Source organism: Schistocerca serialis, chromosome 7, assembly GCF_023864345.2.
Source record: "Schistocerca serialis cubense isolate TAMUIC-IGC-003099 chromosome 7, iqSchSeri2.2, whole genome shotgun sequence".
In the NCBI taxonomy this organism is placed as follows: domain Eukaryota; kingdom Metazoa; phylum Arthropoda; class Insecta; order Orthoptera; family Acrididae; genus Schistocerca; species Schistocerca serialis.
In genome coordinates, this window is record NC_064644.1 from 334,377,399 (window position 1) to 334,399,363 (window position 21,965).

Genomic DNA, 21,965 nt, shown 5'->3' on the forward strand with positions numbered 1-21,965 from the left:
GTTGACGGACTTTGAGCGAGGGCGTATAGTGGGCATGCGGGAGGCCGGGTGGACGTACCGCCGAATTGCTCAACACGTGGGGCGTGTGGTCTCCACAGTACATCGATGTTGTCGCCAGTGGTCGGCGGAAGGTGCACGTGCCCGTCGACCTGGGACCGGACCGCAGCGACGCACGGATGCACGCCAAGACCGTAGGATCCTACGCAGTGCCGTAGGGGACCGCACCGCCACTTCCCAGCAAATTAGGGACACTGTTGCTCCTGGGGTATCGGCGAGGACCATTCGCAACCGTCTCCATGAAGCTGGGCTACGGTCCCGCACACCGTTAGGCCGTCTTCCGCTCACGCCCCAACATCGTGCAGCCCGCCTCCAGTGGTGTCGCGACAGGCGTGAATGGACGGACGAATGGAGACGTGTCGTCTTCAGCGATGAGAGTCGCTTCTGCCTTGGTGCCAATGATGGTCGTAAGCGTGTTTGGCGCCGTGCAGGTGAGCGGCACAGTCAGGACTGCATACGACCGAGGCACACAGGGCCAACACCCGGCATCATGGTGTGGGGAGCGATCTCCTACACTGGCCGTACACCACTGGTGATCGTCGAGGGGACACTGAATAGTGCACGGTACATCCAAACCGTCATCGAACCCATCGTTCTACCATTCCTAGACCGGCAAGGGAACTTGCTGTTCCAACAGGACAATGCACGTCCGCATGTATCCCGTGCCACCCAACGTGCTCTAGAAGGTGTAAGTCAACTACCCTGGCCAGCAAGATCTCCGGACCTGTCCCCCATTGAGCATGTTTGGGACTGGATGAAGCGTCGTCTCACGCGGTCTGCACGTCCAGCACGAACGCTGGTCCAACTGAGGCGCCAGGTGGAAATGGCATGGCAAGCCGTTCCACAGGACTACATCCAGCATCTCTACGATCGTCTCCATGGGAGAATAGCAGCCTGCATTGCTGCGAAAGGTGGATATACACTGTACTAGTGCCGACATTGTGCATGCTCTGTTGCCTGTGTCTATGTGCCTGTGGTTCTGTCAGTGTGATCATGTGATGTATCTGACCCCAGGAATGTGTCAATAAAGTTTCCCCTTCCTGGGACAATGAATTCACGGTGTTCTTATTTCAATTTCCAGGAGTGTATCTGGCAGTGTAAACTCAACCAACATGTTACCATAGAGGGCTTGATGATGGCATTACGGAAAGCCGAATCTGGATGCCTCTGAAATAATTCAGAGATGAAAATACGGCTGTTGGTTTATTTATTGTTTGTTGTCTTTTTCCTTATACATAAAACGCGATGTCCTGACTGACACTCACCATCGCCTAGCCCACTCTGCTACGGATAGAAACTTGAAGTTTGGAGAAAGTGTGGATCTTATACTGTAGGCGTCGTTTAAGAACGGATTTTTCGCAATTCCAACCTTAGTGGGGGGGGGGGGGGGGGTGAAATAGGAGATGAAGAGTTTTTTGAAAAAAATGTCACTATTAAGGCAATTTTGAAGCTAGACCTTCGAAAACTGCTGTTGGTTTGTCGGTCAGAAATAAAGAAATAAGTGTTTCAGGATTTTTGGAAATTTAACCCTATGAGGTGAGAAATAGTGGACGAAAGCTGTTTCTGGAAATATTATTAGAGAACTACTAACGTATTTTTAAAGTTAAATCGATGAACATTAGCATTTGACTTCTCGGTTAAAAAAAATACGTGTTTCACTGCTTTTGGAAATTCAATCCCTATGTGGGTGAAGTTGGTGACGAAAGTTTTTAATGGAATATTTCTTTGTGCATGCATTTTTGAAGCTAAATTATAAAAATTTGTATTTGGGTTCTCTTAAAAATTAAAATATACCCCCTAAGGGGCGTGAAAGAGGGGAGGGTGAAACGAATAATGAAAATATTTTATTTTGAAAGCAATTTTGAAACAAAATCCTTGAAAATTAGTGTTTGGCTCCTCGGGTAGAGATGAAAAAAATACACGTTTCACTGTTTTTGGAAATTCAACACCCAAGGGGGTGAAATAGGGTGAGGCTGATTTATTGACTCATCATCGCCGAGACGAAACCGCTAAGAATAGAAACTTGAAATTTGGAGGGAATGTGGGTCTTGGACTGGAGGGATCGTTCATAAAGAGATTGTCCGAAATTACACTCCTAAAGGGGTGAAATAGCGGATGGAGCGCTTTTTGAAAGTATGTCGCTATTAACGGAATTTTGATTCTAGAACTACGAAAACTGGGATTTGGTTTCTCAGAAAAAATACATGTTTCAGCACTTTTGGAAATTCAACCACTAAGAGGGTAAAATAGTGGGTGAAAGATGTTGTGAAAATACGAGGGCAGTTCAATAAGTAATGCAACACATTTTTTTCTGAAAGAGGGGTTGTTTTATTCAGCATTGAAATACACCAGGTTATTCCCCAATCTTTTAGCTACACAACACTATTTTTCAACGTAATCTCCATTCAATGCTACGGCCTTACGCCACCTTGAAATGAGGGCCTGTATGCCTGCACGGTACCATTCCACTGGTCGATGTCGGAGCCAACGTCGTACTGCATCAATAACTTCTTCATCATCCTCCCACGGATTGCGTCCTTCATTGGGCCAAACATATGGAAATCCGACGGTGCGAGATCGGGGCTGTAGGGTGCATGAGGAAGAACAGTCCACTGAAGTTCTGTGAGCTCCTCTCGGGTGCGAAGACTTGAGTGAGGTCTTGCGTTGTCATGAAGAAGGAGAAGTTCGTTCAGATTTTTGTGCCTACGAACACGCCGAAGTCGTTTCTTCAATTTCTGAAGAGTAGCACAATACACTTCAGAGTTGATCGTTTGACCACGGGGAAGGACATCGAACAGAATAACCCCTTCAGCGTCCCAGAAGACTGTAACCGTGACTTTACCGGCTGAGGGTATGGCTTTAAACTTTTTCTCGGTAGGGGAGTGGGTGTGGCGCCACTCCATTGATTGCCGTTTTGTTTCAGGTTCGAAGTGATGAACCCATGTTTCATCGCCTGTAACAATCTTTGACAAGAAATTGTCACCCTCAGCCACATGACGAGCAAGCAATTCCGAACAGATGGTTCTCCTTTGCTCTTTATGGTGTTCGGTTAGACAACGAGGGACCCAGCGGGAACAAGCCTTTGAATATCCCAACTGGTGAACAATTGTGACAGCACTACCAACAGAGATGTCAAGTTGAGCACTGAGTTGTTTGATCGTGATCCGTCGATCATCTCGAACGAGTATGTTCGCACGCTCCGCCATTGCAGGACTCACAGCTGTGCACGGCCGGCCCGCACGCGGGAGATCAGACAGTCTTGCTTGACCTTGCGGCGATGATGACACACGCTTTGCCCAACGACTCACCGTGCTTTTGTCCACTGCCAGATCACCGTAGACATTCTGCAAGCGCCTATGAATATCTGAGATGCCCTGGTTTTCCGCCAAAAGAAACTCGATCACTGCCCGTTGTTTGCAACGCACATCCGTTACAGACGCCATTTTAACAGCTCCGTACAGCGCTGCCACCTGTCGGAAGTCAATGAAACTATACGAGACGAAGCGGGAGTGTTAGAAAATATTCCACAAGAAATTTCCGGTTTTTTCAACCAAAATTGGCCGAGAAAAAAAATGTGTTGCATTACTTATTGAACAGCCCTCGTAAATGACTGCTTAAGAACTACTAAAGGATTTTAAGGCTGCAGCTATGACGATTGGTGTTCGGCTTCTCTGTTAGAAATTTTAAAAAATGTATTTCAGTGTTTCTGGTAATTCAACTCCTAAGGGAGTGCAATTGGTGACGAAAATTTTTAAGAAGATATTTCCTTACCTTAAAAAATTTCAAAGCTAAATTTATGAAAACTGGTATTCCACTTCTGTGTTAGATATAAAGACATATTGGTTAGGGGATGAAAGATGCTATGGAAATATCTCCATAAGAACGCAAATGGAATCATTAAAAAAACTTTGGATTCCATCTAGCAAAATCACTTTTTGGTCAGAAGAACATTCGGAAAAGACCATGCTTATTTGGCCTTAATTAGCGTGAAAAGTTTAGAAGATTTTGCAATTTGTGAACAGCATAAAAACTCGATAAAAAATACGTGAAGGCCAAGCAGTCTATGCGAGCGAAGCAGCAGGCGCTACGCAAGTATATATCCCCCGCCGTTCTATTGTCCTTGCGGGAAGGATAGATGAACTGGAATTACAGTGCACGCAGGTGACGCCGCAAAGAATTCTCTGCCTCTGTCTGCGCAGAAAGCATCGCGCACCCACTTTCTTACTTACGCGCCAGAATAGGAGCAACCGGGGGCGGGTTTATCTGTCCACTTGGCGGCCAGAATTCGCAGTTTCCGCCCAAGTGACGGAACTAATGTGCGGTCGCCAGGCGGTGGTCCGTGAGGGACGTGTACGGCCCAGTGGCCGCGGCCGGCGGCTGCCGGCTGCTGGGGCCCTGGCTGGGGTGTCGGCCTTTGTTCCTCTGATTTACTGGCCGCGCTTCCCACGGCTCGTGCCTGCCCGCCGTGATCGCCCGCTGTACGGCGTACGGTCCGTCATCGGGGCGCTCTAGCGGGGGCGGAGCATGCGGGCACGACTCAGCGCTGCCATTAGGGCTGTCCCACTGGCCAAAGAGCATGAAGGACTGTCCTGAGAAACAGGCGCGTGGTTCCAAGTGTGTGTGTGTGTGTGTGTGTGTGTGTGAAAAGGCAAGAGAGCGAAGGCTAAGGGGTGGCGACTGATGATAGCGATATGGTGTGGGGGGGGGGGGGGGGCCGGATAGAAGGGAGCGTGATCTACAAGTTGGGGCACAGCAAAACGCGAATTTGAAGGGGCTTTAAAAAACTTACATTTTTGTTGCTATATTACATGAAATGCACTTGAGAATATTAACCAAATATGACTAACAAGGAGACCTCCTGGCAATATATATACCGGGTGATCAAAAAGTCGGTATAAATTTGAAAATTGAATAAATCACGGAATAATGTAGATAGATAGGTACAAATTGACACACATGCTTGGAATGACATGGGGTTTTATTAGAACCAAAAAAATACAAACGTTCAAAAAATGTCCGACAGGTGGCGCTTCATCTGATGGGAACAGCAATAATTAGCATAACAAAGTAAGACAAAGCAAAGATGAAGTTCTTTACAGCAAATGCTCAATATGTCCATCATTCCTCAACAATTGTTGTAGTCGAGGAATAATGTTGTGAACAGCACTGTAAAGCATGTCTGGAGTTATGGTGAGGCATTGGCGTCGGATGTTGTCTTTTAGCATCCCTACAGATGTCGGTCGGTCGGTCACGATTCACTTGCGACTTCAAGTTACCCCAAAGCCAATAATCGCACGGACTGAGGTCTGGGGACCTGAGAGGCCAAGCATGACGAAAGTGGCGGCTGAGCACACGATCATCACCAAAGGACGCGCGCAAGAGATCTTCCACGCGTCTAGCAATATGGTTTTTTTTGTTCTAATAAAACCCCATGTCATTCCAAGCATGTGTGTCAATTTTTACCTTTCTATCTACATTATTCCGTGGTTTATTAAGTTTTCAAATTTATACTGACTTTTTGATCACCCGGTATATATATATATATATATATATATATATATATATATATATATATATATATACCGGGTGATCAAAAAGTCAGTATAAATTTGAAAATTTAATAAACCACGGAATATATATATATATATATATATATACATATATATATATATATCAATTACACGAAGCCGTCAAAGTAACTCTCTAAAATTATCGAGAAAATCGCGTCTGAAAACTTCCCAGAAACCTTAATTCATCAAAGTTCAAGCAATTTTCATAGCGGTTCGCATGGTTCTCTCGGTAGTGTCTGAGAATTGTAAATGGCTAATCAATTGGTCGCTGATTCGAATCTCATAGTGATATTTTCTTTCGATTTATTTTGTTCGTTCAGTTCGGAGACCTACATAATTTAAATATTTAATTCATCAAATACAAGCTAACCAACAAATATCTGTTTATCACTATTTACGAAAAATTTCTTGTTTCTCATCACATACCAGACGCATTGCAAATGTAAATGTAAATTCTTAACTATCAACAGTTTATAAAAGATTATTAATAATTATTTCTTAAATTAATTTCTTAAATTAATGACAAATTTATTAAATTTTTTTAATAAAATATAGATAAATAAGAATTTATATTTGCACTGAGAACAGGAATTTTGCTTGCGACGTGTAATTAGAAACAAGAAGACGTGAATTTTTCATAAAAATTAATATTAGATGTGTGGTAACCATATATTAGATGAATTTTATATCTGAATGATGCAGTTACTGCAATTGCGATCGATCGAGCTATCCGACTCGTCCACGCAGCTTTCATTCCATCAGTAGCTAATTTACTACCTTCCAAACTTCACTTCATTCAATGTCTGCCGGCCGATGTGGCCGTGCGGTTCTAGGCGCTACAGTCTGGAACCGCGTGACCGCTACGGTCGCAGGTTCGAATCCTGCCTCGGGTATGGATGTGTGTGATGTCCTTAGGTTAGTTAGGTTTAAGTAGTTCTAATTTCTAGGGGACTGATGACCTCAGATGTTAAGTCCCATAGTGCTCAGAGCCATCTGAACCATTCAGTGTCTACAGCATTTGACGCTGCACGATTTTCCTTCATTTGTTTTCTGTATTACGCAATAACAAGTTCATTTTTCGTGTATGATGGCAATTTCAGGACTGATGTTTGTTGTGTGTGAGCTGCTGCGTGTTATTCTGATGCTTTTACTGTAACATATTTTGATGTCTTTCTCTGTAGATACTGGCGGGTTTGGAAATAACTTACGCTCACACAGTGCATGTTGTCCTCTTACTCGCCTAAAAATACCATAATAAGCGAAAAACCATCTGTTTTTGACTATCAGCGCGATTCCTATCGCGAGATATCAGATGACACCTTGCCGCATAAGCGTTTTACAGTAGTGTTGCTAGATGAGGCGTCCTAAAAAATAAAGAGCACAGCAAAGAACTTTGAGAGATACAAGTCCGCCAGTCGTGCAGCTGTCTTGAATATAAATACTACCGCACTTACTTTCTGGAAATCTTCGCTAGCTCTATAGAAGACATAGTCAATACGACACAGCGAACTTTACAGTAGAATACGCCAGCGTACATTCCTTTATGCCGGTCTGTTGGCAAACACAAGTTGCTGATCGCCTTGAAAGTGAAACAGATTGATCTCCCAAGCTGATTGCCTTGGAAGCGAAACAAGTTATTTCACAAACACAAAAGTAGTGAAACTTCTCAGGAGCTACAGCGAAGCTAGGTCGACAAGTAACCCACCTCATCAAATTACAGGCACTACAGAATAAATCTACGAAGTTACTGTCACTCGAAAAATCTATTATCCTTTATCGCCTCCGCCATCCCTCCAAAGCTATAAGCGATCTTTTTGGGAAAAAAAACTGCTGAAGTAAACAATGGCAGACTTTATCGTTCATGTCACTGGCACCCTGAGTAGACATTTTAGAAATACGTGTCCACTGCATCCATGCCTCTTCAGTGCTATACGCGGGACATTACGGTTAACTAGTACAGACACGGCCAAGGAAAACGTGTCGCACTGTCAATGTTTTCAAGTCAGTTGCGCATATACCAACAGGTTGGTTCAAATGCCTCTGAGCACTATGGGACTTAACATCTGACGTGATCAGTCTCCTAGACTTAAAACTTCTTAAACCCAACTAACTTAAGGACATCACACACATCCATCCCCGAGGCAGGATTCGAACCTGCAACCGTAGTAGTCGCGCGGTTCCGGACTGAAGGGCCTAGAACCGCTCTGTCACAGCAGTCGGCTTATGTAAGATACCGAATATTAGTAATGTTTAGTAGTGTTGTGCTACATTTATGTATACTTCCACACTGCTGTCATCCCCACTGATGTTCGTAAATCTAAAGATGCACTCTGGAGTCCGAGCTGTGAACTGCGGCCGCTTGAAGGGATGCTCCGTACCATGCGACTTCCGCGTCCTTTGGTGACGTACACGCGTGGTGCCACCCACCCAGCAGAAAACGCGATCTATGGAAGAGAGAGCTGGCGGAAGGTTCAGAAGCGTCGCCTCTCGTGTACCTGTGAGCTGTGCTCGGGGTGCAGTCGACGGAGATGATGTCGATACTGCAGTGTCTCAGTTGCAATGACTCAGACTTGACACCTATGGCCGATATAAAATAAAACAGTAATAAATAACTGATTAAATAGATAACATAAATTGAAAATTTTGATGGTTCGATTCCGGCGCCAACGGCCGCCACTTTAAAATCCCGCCGAGTGGCGCCTCGCGCAGCCGACGAAAAATTCTCTCGCGACAGAGAAGAGTGAATGCAGTCTTTGCCCTTGTGAACCGTTCGACTGGTCGGGGCACATGGTCGGTCACCCGGAGGTTCGAAGCCGTTGCTGGATCGAGTGGGAACGAAGAATTTTATAATTTTATGAAGGGGCCCGCTGGAACTGCTGCATACTGCCATTCGCGAATTTAAACAGCCACAAGAAAAGGTGATGTCGATCAAGATGGCCGTTTGCAGCTGTTAGCCCATTTGGATTCGCGTAGCCCTGACAGCTTGTAAAGGCGCATTTACTGTTCACACGACTGAATGACTTGGTTGTAGCGATGTACGTTACTGATGCGCATCGCGACTATTGTATTGAGTCCGCGTGGTTTTGAATGCACGAGCTTGTCTTGACAAGAACCAAATTTATTATATTACGATGAGTACTACGTATTCTGTTACTCATTGTTCAGTGAAAAAGATGTTCACATTTTGGAAGGAGGGCTGTATATGTGTAATGTTAACGTGTGAGCTACCAATTGAATGTAGTAATGGACTTGTCTATCATGTAAGGATTACCTGTGGTCATTTTAGTATTATTTATTCTGATAAGCAGGATGAACTCAGTACGTAATTGAAATTTGTTTTGTTAACTGCTTGTGAGATCAATGTGATTTATTTCTGCCACGTTAATTAATTTGTTCCTTATGCAAAGATAATATATGTGCGCGGTTTAAAATTCTTTATTCTAAATCAGGAAAGCGAACCTAGTACACAATTTGAAAACTGTTTTGGTGATTTCAAGTACGCTTACGTATGCTGGTTTCTTGTTAATTGCTAGTGAGATTTATGCAATTTGTCTGCCACGTTAGTTGCTTGGATTTACTTAGTTTTTTTAATGTAAAGATTATTTGTGGGCTCTTTTGGAACTTTTTTCCTAGATGCAGGAAGGTGAATCCAGTACACAACTTGAAAGCTATTTTGAACGATTCCAAGTACCCTTATGTCATGTTGATTCATTTGCTGTTGTCGTAATATTAGTTGTTTGTCAAAGATAAAAGGGGAATGAACGTTTAAATTCAAATATTTGGCTACTCATTGATTTTAAAAGTTGTTTCAAATAAGCTGTTGTGTGATAAAATTGTTTTAGCGATTCTTTTTTAAGGCTAATTAAGATTTCCTCTTGAGTTTTCTGTTTACGCATTTGTGTGTAATAAAAGTATGAAACCTTGTTCACTGGAATGTCATTACGTATCCCTGTAAAATCCAGCACCAAAACCCCATTGCCACGCCATAAAAATATTTAAAGTTCTTGAAATAATACGTGAATAAGAAGATAACATAGAAGTCTTCGGAGTATGTGGGTGGCAACCACAAAAGCCCTTACCTGACATTACTTCTTCCACTTACTTTGCATCAAGCTGGTTTTTTTTTTTCGGCCTCCCTTGGTTAACTCTAGTTTCTTTCGACCCCAACCGTATTAGGTTCCGACGCCTGAGGGTATCTTTCATTTTCTTCTTCCTTTTGTCGGCAAAGGACCCTAGAGTCCGTTCAGGCTACCGATACCAGTAGAGTGTCAAAACTGTGAAACTTGATGAATGGATCAGACCTTCAACAATTCGAGACAGCTCTGCCAGCACACCTACTCCCACGTCCAAGAAGACATCAGTCGCGTGACCTTTGCCTAATGTATGTCATACATTGGCTGTACATTATGTAGTCAACGGAAAAGGATGAAAGGCGTTTTCCGGCGCCTTTAAACAGTCAGAATATACAGGCAAAGGTAGAAAACCCCACATGAAAATCCTGATCCTCCTAGAAAGTGGGTTGAGCAGATGAGTGGTAAACACCTCTCGGAGAGCACACACTACTCCTAGTAGCCCAAGGAGCTCGGAAAAACGATGGTCCCAAAGGTCACTGCAAATCTATGGTAAAGGACAAACGAAAATGGATCAACATGGAATGTCAGAGGAATTTCCCAAAAAGAGATACAGCCAACAAATATACTAAAAGACATGAATATCTATGCTGTAGAAATCACAGAAACGGAAGTAAAAATGAGATGTAATAAATATGTACGCGATTAAATTATGTTTTATAGAATAATCGAACAAAATGAAAGAGCAAGCAAATGTGTGGCATTACACCTGCATAAGCGATAAGAGAGAGAGAGATCGAAGATTGCACATACATAAGCGAAAGAATACTCAGTCAGACAAATGAGAAGAGGTAACGTCACCATTATATGCAAATATGAAAAACCACAGAAGACTCTGAATAAATGCTGTTCTATTGATCAGATTATTATGATGGGTGATTTCAGTGCCAGAATAGGAAATATCCCAGTAACGAATATTATAGGGAGTTTTGGAGAACCGATATGTAATGAAAATGGAAAAGTACTAGCAGATTTTACCACTTACAATAATCTAAAAATAACACTCTCACTTTTTAAGAAAAGAGATATACGTAAGTATAATTGGACAAGTAGAGGTCGTAGCTCAATAACTGACTAAATTTTTTGTAAACGATACGCTAGCGAGTCAAATAAGGAATAAAAGAGTTTATAGAGGACAAGATATAGGATCAGATCATTTTCCGCTACTCTCCAGAATAGATCTTTTAGCGAAATGGAAGAAAAAGACAAAACAAATAAGTAACTAACAAAATCAAATCGTGTGTAAAGTATACTTTCTTGAAGAGGACAGCATTAAACATCTTCACCAAAGCAGAACAAATAAAGAGCTAGCAAACTTGAAAACTAAAGGTAATGTAGAAGAAGAAAGACAAACTCTGAAGAATGTGATATACAGAGTAACAGGAGAACCTTTACGTAAAAAGGAAAAAAATAAGGGAAAGAAAGAGCCCAAAAATTTGGAATGATCATATAAGAAAAGCTGTTAAAGAAAAACAGGAGGCAGGTATAAAATACTTAAGCAACCCCACAGATGAAGAAATGCAGTCCCATAATGAGAGAAGAAATATTGCTAAATGTGTAGTACGAAAAGCACACTAAGAATAAGAACATTGGTATGGATTTATTTCTGATATGGAGAGTGATGTTTGCAGGAGACAGCAAACGGCCAATAATTTTTAAAAATTTAAACGCAACAGAAAAAGAGATGACAGAAATAAACGGTATTGAAGACGAACAATGAGTAAATTGTGGCGTATTATGACATGACGATAAGACACAAGAAAGAAGAAGATTGGACTAAAATACTTTCTGATGAAATGAAATCTGTCTTTAAAATCACTCAAGAACGGGAAAGCGACGGAAGAGATGGTACTAATTCTGAACTGCTAAAACAAGGAGGAACGATGCAACATCTACGACTGCTACATCCCTTAAACGAATATGGGAAGAGCAAGAGTACCCATCCAAAGACTGGAAAATTGCTAGAGTGATTTCAGTTTTATAAAGAAGTCAGAAGTCTATGCACTAACTACAGAGGAATACGTTTACTCGACTCGGCATACAAGATATATGCCAAAATTTTAAACACAAGACTTAAAAACATACCCGAAGTAGTAGTGCATGAGGAACAAATAGGTTTTAGGAAGGAACGCTCTGCGATAATGCAGTTTTTGTTTTACAACAGATAATACAATATAATAAAGAAACATACATTTAAAAAAGCTTTTGACACTGTCAATAGACGGAAACTTTGGAAGATAATGACGAATCACGGATATCAGAAACATCCAATAAATGCGATGAAACGTTTGTATCAGAATACGACTCTCACTCCAATGAGATAGAAACTAACAGAGGAGTACTGCAAGGCTGCTGCATCTCCCGAACTTTAACTTTTACATAAATGAAACAATGGAAAAATGGAAAACAGAATTTCAAAAACGTGTATGAAGAGGACGACCTTCAGAAAGAAATTTAATTACTGAGACAAATAAGTGCCAAATCTAACATGGAGATCTCAACTAAGACAAAGGCCTTCATGGGGAAAGAATACATTAGAACGAAAATAGTGGTATATCAAAAGATTTTAGAGCAAGTAAACTAAATCAGTTACCTGGGATGTGAGGTAACAATCAGCTTAGTAAATTTAGCCAGATATGTGAAACAATTAACAGAAACCTTAAAAGCAAAATTAGGAAAGACACTCAAATCAAATTCTACAAAACAGTTGTGGTCCCCTCACTGCTTTATGGAAGCGAGATCTGGCTGATAAAGAAAAAGCAAGAAAGCCGCATTTAGGCCAAAGCAATGAAATTCCTCAGACGAGTTAAAGGTTGCGCAATAGAAGACAGACTAAGGGATCGAGGCATTACAGAACAACTAAAAACTTTTAGTCTAAATGGTAAAATTCAAGAGTATAGAGAAAACATGGAACGAATAACTACAAGCAATGGAGAGTGACAGACTCCGCTTAGAAGCTAGAAATTTTAAGTGCCAAGGAAGACGAAATAAAGGAAGAACCAAGCAACGATGGGTAACGTAACAGGCAATTTCGCCTAATTCCTAAATAGGAGGAGGGGAAGAAGAAATTCTTGAAATTGTGTGTTGTGAAAAGTCAAATTTCTTGTAAGCTGTAAGACAAAATGAACAGCTCTGCTACACATATTCAATGGTATCCAGCATTTTACTAAACCCACTTTGCATCATACCGATCCAAGAGCCATGGTACGTATAGGAGGGAGGAAGGCGAAACAGTAAAGGAAAGGCACTAGTACTATGCAATCTTAAATGTGACAAAGATATCATCTAAAAGATGTAATGCAATTAATAAAACAAGGCATCAGTTTGGGTAATGCATCTAATGTGTATACATGAGACGTCTTGTTAAAATTCGTAATTAAAATACAAGATTTATGTAAATGAATATGGTGAAAAGTGTGCCATAATTCTGTTCCATTTATTTTGCAGCTTATAAATATGTTCTTTTCATAACTCGTAAAGAATCAGGTACAATTTTAAATTTTGTCAGTCTATATTAGCCATCGGCTAGTTATAAAGTGCAGCTCTCGGAGTTCCAGTGAGGGCTGCAGTTACCGTATGGCAGCGAGACTTGGTAGATATCCTAATGCGTTAATGCGGAACCGATTTACGCTGGAAAAAATTAGTTCCAATTTTGGGCGGCAGATGCAAATATGGCGCTGTGAATGCAAGAAAGATGTGTAGAAATATTTCCGTATGTAACAGATTACAAACTGGACGCGGGCAGAGAAGGTCAGACAAGTCAGAAAAGCATAATGTTGATTTTATTATTAACCGCTGCTTACACTATTGGTTCAATCTGAGCACCGGAGACCTCCCCAGAGACAAAAGTCACACGGATTGAGGTTAGGTGATCTTGCAGGCCACGCATCTGGAAAACTAAGTTCGCGGAAGGTTGCAAAATCTTTCACCGGGCGAGGGACATGTGGTGTTGTCCCATCTTGCTTGACAACAGTGGTTTCCACACGGCTGCACTCTTCAAAAGTGGAGACCACACGCCGCTGAAGGAGGCCTCGATAAAGTGGAAACGTTACGCTACGCGTGACAGGCCACCTGGGTGTATTCCCTCCAAAGAAGAACGGACTGAGAATAAAGGTGTTTGTGAATTCACACCACGCAGCCGCATATGGCGAGTGCAATGGCTCTTCGTGCATGAAAGCGGTTTCACAGTACCGCAGTTCTATGTATTCACTGTACTCTGTAGTGTGCAATGTGCCTCGTCACCCTACAGAATACTGAGCGGCCACATGTCATCAACTTCGATCCGTGCCGCACAACGAACAGCAAATTCAGAACGTTGCTGCGGATCGCGAGGTTGCCGTTGCATCACCGTCTGTATCTTGTACTAGTCTCAGTGCAATATCGACAGCAAAGCTATCCGTACTGTTGTTCATGGGATGGACAATTCTAGTGACGCTGCGCAAGCACTAGCGCTCCCCCGGCACGTGCAACGTGATCACTTACTGCAGCAGCAACCTCATCAGTAAGTTCCACTGTGATAAAACACCTTCCTCTTTCAGGTGCCACACCAAACTCACCCATTATCATCTCCTTTAAACCATTTAATGACGCTGAGCCTCTCCTCAGACATTTCAGTCGGCGATACTCTCTTAATGCAGCACTGTGATTGCTGCCGTTGCCAACGGCCTTGCCACATTGGTAACACCGGTTCCCAGCCAATCACCGAAGTTAAGCAACGTTGGGCTCGGCTAGTACTTCGATAGGTCACCGTCCAGGGAAATCCGGGTGCCGTTGGCTGACGGACTCGCAAGCCGAAGCGGGCTACGATTGAAAGACTTGTACCAGGCTGGTGTGCCACACGACATTGTCACTGCTGCCGTTCACATAAAACAGTTTCACTAATGCGTACGTTGACTATAGTTACAGCTTGTCAAACGACAGTTTTGATGTCATATCGTCATATAAATAGTGTACAGCGACAGTTTTGCGCCTGGTGTCCACAACTGGATCTACTTTGCTTCCAGTGTAAATCGGTTCCGCATTAACGTACCGGCATATCCACCGAGATTCGCTGCCACGCGATAGTTACAGTCCACTCTAGACCTCCATGAGTAGCTGCCCTTTCATTATGACCATCCCGTATTTATTGGGGTACATCTTTAAAAATTTATTTTCTTAAATGTTTTCGATGTATGTTATGTAGTTAAATAGTTCTTCATTAATATTTTATTTTATTTTTAGATCTCAATATGATCATTAAATATGATCGAAACTAGTTATCAACTGTTATTTATTTAATCGTATGGCTAGGGCCTCCCGTCGGTAGGCCGTTCGCCGGGTGCCGGTCTTTCAATTTGACGCCACTTCGGCGACCTGCAGACGACGAGGATGAAAGGATGATGATGAGGACAGCACAACACCCAGTCCCTGGGCGCAGAAAATTCCCCGACCCAGCCGGGATTCGAACCCGGGCCCAGAGGATTGACAATCTGTCACGCTGAACATTCAACTACCGGGGGCGGACGTTATCAACTGTGACTAATTGCAACTGAGATTGTCATAATAAATATTTTTAACAAAAATTTCATCTTCCTCGAATTACACTGAGATGACAGAAGTCGTGAGATACCTGCTAATACCGTGTCAGACCTCCTTTTGCCCGGCATAGCAACTCGACGTGGCATGGCAGAAATATTGAGCCAGGCTGCCTCTATAGCCGTCAATAATTACGAAAGCGTTACCGGTGCGGGATTTTGTGCACGAATTGATCTATCATGTCGCATGAATGGCCGATGGAATTCATGTAGGGCGATCTGGGTGGCCAAGCCATTCGCTCGAATTGTGCAGAATGTTTTTCAAACGAATCACGAATAATTGTGGCCCGGTGAAATGGCGCATTATCATCCATAAAAATTCCATCGTTGTTTGAATGGCTGAAATTGGTCTAAAAGTATCTGACCATAACCATTTCATCAATAATTGGTTCAGATGGACCAGTGGAGCCGGCAGCTGTGTCCGAGCGGTTGTAGGAGCTTCAGCCCGGAACTGCGCTGCTGTTACGGTCGCCGGTTCGAATCCTGCCACGGGCATGGATGTGTGTGATGTCCTTAGGTTAGTTAGGTTTAAGTAGTTCTAAGTCTAGGGGACTGATGATCTCAAATGTTAAGTCCCATATTACTTTTTTTTTTTTTTTTTTTTTTTTTTTTTTTTTTTTTTTTTTTTTTTTTTTGACCGGTGGACCCAATCCATTGCATTGAACACAGCCCACACCATTAGGGAGCCACCACCAGCTTGCAAAGTGCCTTGTTGACAACTTGGGTCCACGGCTTCGTCGAGTCTGCTCAAGACTCGAGCCCTGTCATCTTCTGACCAGGTCACGATTTTCCAGTAGTCTAGAGTCCAATCGGTGCGATCAAGAGCCTAAGAGAGAGGGTGCAGGCGATGTCGTGCTGTTTGCACTGAGGCTGAAGTCGATCGTCTGCTGCCATAGTCCATTAACACGAAATTTCGCCAAATTGTTATAACAGATACGTTCGTCGCGCTTCCTATATTGACTTTTGCAGTTATTTCGAGCAGTGTTCCTTGTCCGTTAGCACTGACAATTCCATGCAAATGCTTCTCGGTCGTGAAGTGAAGACCGTCGCCACTGCCTTGTCCGTGGTGAGAGGAAATATCTGAAATTTATCAGCACGCTCTTTACACTTTGGACCTCGGATTGCTGACTTTCCGAAATGGAATGTCCCATGCGTCTAGCATCAACTACCATTCCGCTTTCAAACTCTGTTAATTCCCGTCTCGCGGCTTTTATCACCTAGGAAACCTTTTCACACGAACCACCTAAGTACAAATGACAGCTCCGCCAATTCACTGCCCTTTCATACCTTGTGTTTGCGATAGTACCGCCATTTGTAGAAGTGCATATCGCTATCCCATGACTATTGTCACTTCAGTTTCTACATCTACATCGATACTCTACAAATCACATTTAAGTGCCTGGCAGAGGGTTCATCGAACCACCTTCACAATTCTCTATTATTTCAATCTCGTATAGCGCGCGGAAAGAATGAACACCTACATCTTTCCGTACGAGCTCTGATTTCCCTTATTTTATCGTGGAGATCGTTCCGCCCTATCTAGGTCGGTGTCAACAAAATATTTTCGCATTCGGAGGAGAAAATTGGTGATTGGAATTTCGTGAGAAGATTCCGTCGCAACGAAAAACGCCTTTCTTTTAATAATTTCCACCCCAAATCTTGTATCATTTCTGTGACACTCTCCCATATTTCGCGATAATACAAAACGTGCTGCCTTTCTTCGAATTTTTTCGATGTACTCCGTCAGTCCTACCTGGTAAGGATCCCACACCGCGCAGAAGTATTCTAAAAGAGGACGGACAAGCGTAGTGTAGGCAGTCTCCTTAGTAGGTCTGTTATATTTTCTAAGTGTCCTGCCAATAAAACGCAGCCTTTGGTTAGCCTTCCCCACAACACTTTCTATGTGTTCTTTCAAATTTAATTTGTAAGTAATTGTAATACCTAGTTATTTAGTTGAATTTACGACTTTTAGATTAGACTGATTTATCGTGCAACCGAAGTTGAACGAGTTCTTTTTAGTACTCATGTGAATGACCACACTTTTCGTTATTAAGGGTCAATTACCACTTTTCGCACCATTCAGATAATTTTTTTCTAAATCGTTTTGCAATTTGTTTTGATCTTCTGATGACTTTATTAGTCGATAAACGACAGCGTCATCTGCAAACAACCGAAGACAACTGCTCTGATTGTCTCCCAAATCGTTTATATAGACAAGGAACACCAAAGGGACTATAACACTACCTTGGGGAACGCCTGAAATCACTTCTGTTTTACTCGATGACTTTCCGTCAGTTACTACGAACTGTGACCTCTCTGACAGGAAATCGCAAATCCAGTCACATAACTGAGACGATATTCCATAAGCACGCAATTTTACTACGAGCCGCTTGTGTGGTATAGTGTCAAAAGCCTTCCGGAAATCCAGGAATACGGAATCGATCTGAAATCCCTTGTCAATAGCACTCAGCACTTCATGTGAATAAAGAGCTAGTTGTGTTTCACAGGAACGATATTTTCTAAACCCATGTTGACTGTGTGTCAATAGACCGTTTCCCTCGAGGTAATTCATAATGATCGAACACAATATATGTTCTAAAATCCTGCTCCATATAGACGTAAACGATATGGGCCTGTAATTTAGTGGATTACTCCTACTACCTTTCTTGAATACTGGTGTGACCTGTGCAACTTTCCAGTGTTTGGGTACGGATCTTTCTTCGAGCGAAAGGTTGTATATGATTGTTAAGCAAGGAGCTAATGCATCAGCATACTCCGAAAGGAACCTACTTGGTATACAGTCCGGGCGAGAAGACTTGCTTTTATTAAGTGATTTGAGTTGCTTCACTACTCCGAGGATATTTACTTCTACGTTACTCATGTTGGCAGCTGTTCTCGATTCGAATTCTGGAATCTTTACTTAGCGACCTGGTTTCAAGAACACACGCTAGGCGCTGATTGACCATACGTTCCAGTTTCTTTCCTACGCGCTTGTCAGGCAAATACTACGATAACTAGCGGGTTCTGTCCGATCCTTCCCTAGATTTAAAATTGGGATTGAAATAGATTCTTTCCACGAGTTGCAAAAGTCGCCCGTTATCCAAATTTTATGAAGATCTGAAGGAGGACCTCCTTCTACCGTCGGTCCAACTGTTGCAACATGCTGTAGGTTATCTGGTCTTTTCCAGGGGTTATATCAGAGCCACTAACAATGCAGAATCGAGCTCCCACAGAGAGGAAGGCTGGTTGTTTTCATCCATGCTGGTCGAATGGAAATCAACATCAGCCTTCTACTGTGCCTCCCGATAGTGACGAAAGATGAAATCCTAGCTAGAACTGGGGGTAGTGGATTTATATGATTCAGCCATTGTCTGAGCTCTATCCCTCGTCGATGTTACAAAAGACCTGTATTCGTACAGCTGCTATTGATGGTCGAGAGTTGTGCCTCGAAATCCTCCTGATGGCTTCCCACACTTTACTTACAGACGGAGTTCAGGAACTACTGACGGAGTTCAGGAACTCTTGCCAAGAGCGCTGCTTGCTATCCCGAATTATTCTCCTAGCCTTTGCACGCACACTACGAAAGTTTGTAAGATTCTTGTGGTGTGCGTACTGTAAGACCTTCGGTACACACACCTTCAGATTATTTGACTTGTCGCTCTAGCGAAGTAGGCGAGTGTCAGCAATATGTCTCGTGGTCTTATCGTGGCGTGTTTATCTTCGGCCGTTGCGTCAGACGATAGAAATGCCACTTGCACTCTTAGAGTAGCAGATTGACGGTGACCAACTTTAAACAGAACTTGATTAATTTTCACACACATTTATTAAAATAATAAAAAGCATAGACCTTACGTAACTTGATTCTGGGTGCTGTTTACAATTGACTATCTGAAGTTTCTTTGGTCTTGGTACGTTAATCTTATTCTCACATATCTCTGATACATTCATCTTCATGGTTATGTACAGGAATATGGTAATCTTATTAGGTGCAGACTGAAACTTCACTGTAGACTGATACAGACAAATTAATGCAGACTGGTGCAGACCAATGCAGACTGAGTAATCGGAGGTCTGTACACTCGTTATAACACCTCGCGCACTCAGGTGTCACTGCGCGAGTATGATCCGCGATGAGAAAAGGTTCTACATTAGCAGCAATTTCATTGGCTGCGTTACTTATTAATACGCGGATCGGCGGAAGCAGAATTTGGTCCGTCTCTAAGACAACGCCATCTCGTAGTGCGGAGACGGACGAGCGCTGCGCCTGCGCTGTTGTGCTTAGCGGGGCGCTCTCTAGTGGGAAACTTGTGTACGCGCTGACTACGCGGAACTATGTACACATCAATTCTCATTTGCAGGGCGTCGATTGAATCTGCACATGGCTGCCCTCCTGTGCAATACGACACTCGTCATTTCACCAAGGGACATGTCGCCTCCTAACCGTTTCCGTAGACTTTGGGACGGATGCATCAGCAGCGCTCGAGTCCTCATCGGTCGGCTCCCCGCCCGTGCAGAAAGCAAAAGGCCGAGCGCCGTAGCGGAGCCCACGTGGAGCGCGAGGTCTCGTGACATCAGCGGCGTGGGCGTGGCGGCGCTGGCGCTGTATAAGGCGTGGGCAGGCGCGACGCGCCGCCGCCCTCCGTACTTGGGGCGGCCGCCTCTGGACCGGTGGGCCGGTGGGCGGCAGGACGGGTTCTGCTGCTCACTTTTACCGCCGGCCCGCCGCTCTGTTGCCACGTCGCTAATAGCCCGACATTCGACTGGCCGCGGATTATCTCAGCCAAAAGGGAATCCACACTGGCTGAGCGATTTCCCTGTCGTCGCTCTTTAAATTTCCCCTACGTAACGTGTAGTCCAGGAGTTATGCTCTGGCAAGAATGATCGACATTACTGGCGCTTTCGACAACCTATTGCGCTCGTCTTTGTTTGGTCTCCTTAGGGAGTCGGTGTGTCCAGCGTACTGCGGAACAGCCCGGGAGACTACCACCGTGGGAGAGACACGTCTTCAACATGCCCCGGCCGGGGTGGCCCTGCGGTTCTAGGCGCTACAGTCTGGAACCGCGCGACTGCTACGGTCGCAGGTTCGAATCCTGCCTCGGCCATGGATGTGTGCGATGTCCTTAGGTTAGTTAGGTTTAAGTAATTCTAAGTTCTAGGGGACTGATGTCCTCAGAAGTTAAGTCCCATAGTGCTCAGAACCATTTCAACCATTGTTTTTTTCAACGTGCCCAGGAGAGGAAATGACGAAGACATAAAAAGGCTATTCGCTGTGGGTTTGCCCACACGTTGTCGAAAGTCTCTCTGGAAACCTCTTACACATCCCCCATACAGTCACGATCTTTCATGCGATTTCCGTATTTTCGGAGCCCTGAAGGAAGACATTCGTGGCCGTCCACTTGCTTCGGATACAATCATGGTTCCGTAGTCAACTGCAAACATTTTTCCAGGAAGGCATTGGCCGAACTGTCTCACAATGGGATAAATGTATTAAGAGTTATGGCGGTTACTTTGAAATGTTAAACAACTTACTTACTTTTTTTACCTCTGCCTCGTTTTCACTTGACTGCTCCTTAGACATGTTAATATTATGATTATATTGTACGATCTGTAGAGACAAATACCCGAGAAAAAAATGATTGTAGTCACTGCAAAATCAGATAAAGCAGTTTAATATGATAGTTTCAGTAAAGGATTGGAAATAATTTTTCTGTGAAGATAATAGAGAGAGTATTAATTACGATACATTTTCAACGACATATTAGTAAACACAGTGGATAATTTAATCAGTCTTCATTGTACGAAGAAATTCCCGTTGTAAAATACTTCTAATACTGAAATTTCTAGTATAGCAATGTAGACTACGTCTCACATAAATGAGCATTTGATAAGGGAATGATTTTAAAACTCATCCTCACCGCAATTTCTTGTAAATTTGTGGTAAGATCTTATGGGACCAAACTGCTAAGGTCATCGGTCCCTAAGCTTAACACTACTTAATCTAACTTAGACTAACTGACGCTATGGATAACACACACACACACACATACACACACACACACACACACACACATGCCCGATGTAGGATTTTAACCTCCGACGTGGGGAGCCGCGCGGACCGTGACAAGACGCCTCGGACCGCGCGGCTAACCCGCGCGGCCTCACCGCGATGTCAGCATCGATATAATTAAAGATCTTGTAAAGGCAGGACAGAGCAGTACGTCTCGTCAAGGTCTCTGTCGTTAGGGACGTGACATTATCTTATTTGCAGGAGGTTATCGCAAGAAACCTGTCGTCAGCTTTTTGAATAATGAACTTGTAAATCTCCTGAAGTAATTTAGGAAAACCACTGAAAACCTAAACCAAGATCGTCAGATGAGGATTTTAACACTGCCCTACGCGTATGTCTTAACCATTTATTTATCTCGCAGAACTGAAATGTACAATTTTTTAAATTCTTGATCTGACGACTCGTCACATGTCTCTGTTCTCATACAGAATAGGGCAGCTGTACGGCACTGGATTCCCATTCGAGAGAACAGTAGTTCAAATCCCCGTCCAGCCGTCCATATTTCGGTTTCCCGTGGTTTTCTTAAACTGCGTCTGGCAATAGCCAGTATGGTTCCATTCGAAAAGCC

At 43.3% G+C, this 21,965-nt stretch overlaps 1 protein-coding gene and 1 pseudogene across 1 annotated transcript in view; one reads left to right on the plus strand and one right to left on the minus strand.

The window, feature by feature from the left end:
- The window catches only part of LOC126412237 (uncharacterized), a 493,249-nt gene that overhangs the window by 283,373 nt on the left and 187,911 nt on the right, over positions 1–21,965 (minus strand). The gene's annotated exons all lie outside the window — the stretch shown is intronic.
- On the plus strand, positions 14,414–14,533 carry LOC126413527 (5S ribosomal RNA; annotated as a pseudogene).